General features: G+C 37.1%; 1 pseudogene; it reads right to left on the bottom strand.

The window, feature by feature from the left end:
- Positions 1-750: 750 nt before the first annotated feature.
- On the bottom strand, positions 751-998 carry LOC141568447 (DNA-directed RNA polymerases I, II, and III subunit RPABC4 pseudogene; annotated as a pseudogene).
- Between the last annotated feature and the right edge of the window lie 1,576 nt (positions 999-2,574).

Genomic DNA, 2,574 nt, shown 5'->3' with positions numbered 1-2,574 from the left:
TAAATAATTTTCCCGGTTTCTCCCTTGCCTTATTAATGGTCACATTACTTTTGATAATTTCAGCTTTTCTCTTCAGTAAGCTCTGGGGAAGCATGAGGAACTCTTCTCGATTAAAGTTCTGGTGTGTCTGCAAAGATCAGTTGAGATGCTTCTGGGTTGTGATAAAAAGCCACAACTCAGATCAGCTTAAACAATAAGGGACTTCATTATCTCCCATAACAAGAATCCTTGGTTCAAATAGTTGAAATCAAACGGTATACACAAGTTTTATCTTGCTTTTTTCAATTACATCACACCATCTCCTATGCCATTAAAATCCTTTCTAAATATTCTTGTACATAACATTTCACCATATTAATTCATTCAACAAATATTTTGTATTTCCTATGTGCCAAGCACTAGAAGGTGGTGGAGATGAAATGGAGAGTGAGAAGGGACCTGCTTCCCGGAGTCCAGGAGCTTTCAGTTTTGTAGGAACATGCCGTTATTTATTTGACCATTGTTTTGATTCCAAAGAGTTGTTTTGCAATGATAAATAACATTCTCATCGAACATTTTGCTTAAATTGTGCCTTATTTCCACAAGAATAGTTTCTAAATGTGGAATTACTGGGTCATTTTAAGGTTCTTAATACATATCTGTTTTGAGATTTTTTTTAATTGAACAAAAAAGAATTTCTTTACATAAACTATTAATAGATACCTAAATACAATATGGCTTTTTAAATGAAATCACGTGTATATAGTTGCATTCATACAGGTATGTACACAAATCAAAAGCTATACAACAGCATTAATGGCACATCCAAATACAAAGACATTCCCAGAATTCCATGTTTCACTGAGCACCAATTTTTTAATCCTTTTCTTGTACATTATTCTGTATCCACATTCTCTGCATCTGATTGGATCCCTGGATTTTATTTCATTTTCTGTGTGACATTCTCCACAGATCATTGGCTGCTGCTTTGGGGGTTGAATATCCCTCTGGGTGTCCATTGTTAGTCCCCACTTAGCATGGAGTAACTCGTCGCACTCTCGAGATTTTTTTTTTACATACAAATAAATTTACCATTTTAACTATTTTACTATTTAATAATAGTAATGATTTACCATAAAAATAATATATAATAATAATGAATTATTATTAATAATTAAAATAGTAATATTTTACTAGTATTAATAATATAGTATTTAATATTAATCATTATTTTACTATTTAAATTTAAATACAAATAAAATGCACTATTTTGAGTTGTTTTTTTTAAAAAAGATTTTATTTGGGAAGGGGAACAGGACTTTATTGGGGAACAGTGTGCACTTTCAGGACTTTTCTCCAAGTCAAGTTGTTGTCCTTTCAATCTTAGTTGTGGAGGGTTCTGTTCAGCTTCAAGTTGTTGTTCTTTCAGTCTTAGTTGTGGAGGGCGCAGCTCAGCTCCAGGTCCAGTTGCCGTTACTAGTTGCAGGGGGCACAGCCCACCATCCCTTGCGGGAGTTGAACTGGCAACCTTGTGGTTGAGAGGACGCGCTCCAACAAACTGAGCCCTCCGGGAGCTCAGCGGCAGCTCAGCTCAAGGTGCCGTGTTCAATCTTAGTTGCAGGGGGCAGAGCCCACCATCCCTTGCGGGACTCGAGGAATTGAACTGGCAACCTTGTGGTTGAGAACCCACTGGCCAATGTGGGAATCGAACCAGCAGCCTTTGGAGTTAGGAGCACAGAGCAATAACTGCCTGAGCCACCGGGCCAGCCCAATTTTGAGTTTTTAAGTGTACAATTCAGTGGCATTAGATACATTCACAATGTTGCTCAGTCATCCCACTAGCCATCTCCAGAGCTTTTCATCATCCCAAATAGAAACCCTACCCATGAAATGATAACTTCCCACTCCTCATGCCCCACACCCTGGCAACTACCATTGTACCTTTTTTTTCTACGACTGACTATTCTGGGTCCCTCATACAAGTGGAATCATACACTATTTGTCCTTCTATGTCTGGCTTATTTCACTTAACATAATGTTTTCTAGATTTAACCACATTGTAGCAAATATCATATTTCATTCCTTTTTAAAGCTAAATAATATCCCATCATATGTATATACCTGATTTGGTTTATCCCTTCATCTGATGGGCATTTGGATTGTTTCCACCTTTTGGTCATTGTGAATATTTCGTTCTATTTTTAAATTGCTTTCTAAAATGGATTGTACCTGGTTAGGTCTACTGACAGTATATAAGTAATTATTTTTCACATTTTTTTCATAATTATATTGTTAAACTTTGTTAATTAAAAGGTGAAAACATCTTAGCCTTGTTTTAATTGATATTTCTCTTTTTTTTTTTTTTAAAGATTTTATTGGGGAAGAGGAACAGGACTTTTTTTTTTAATTGGGGAACAGTGTGTACTTCCAGGACTTTTTTTTTTTTTTCCAAGTCAAGCTGTTGTCCCTCCAATCCCAGTCTTGGAGGGTGCCGCCCAGCTTCAAGTTGTTGTCTTTTCAGTCTTAGTTGTGGAGGGCGCAGCTCAGCAGCTCAGCTCCAGGTCCAGCCACTGCTGCCAGTTGCAGCGGGCGCAA

The sequence above is a fragment of the Rhinolophus sinicus genome, chromosome 1 (genome assembly GCF_057876585.1).
Source record: "Rhinolophus sinicus isolate RSI-liver-muscle chromosome 1, RSI-T2T, whole genome shotgun sequence".
NCBI classification, from domain to species: domain Eukaryota; kingdom Metazoa; phylum Chordata; class Mammalia; order Chiroptera; family Rhinolophidae; genus Rhinolophus; species Rhinolophus sinicus.
Note: the sequence above shows the minus strand (reverse complement) of the source record. Positions and strands in the feature narration are given on the sequence as shown.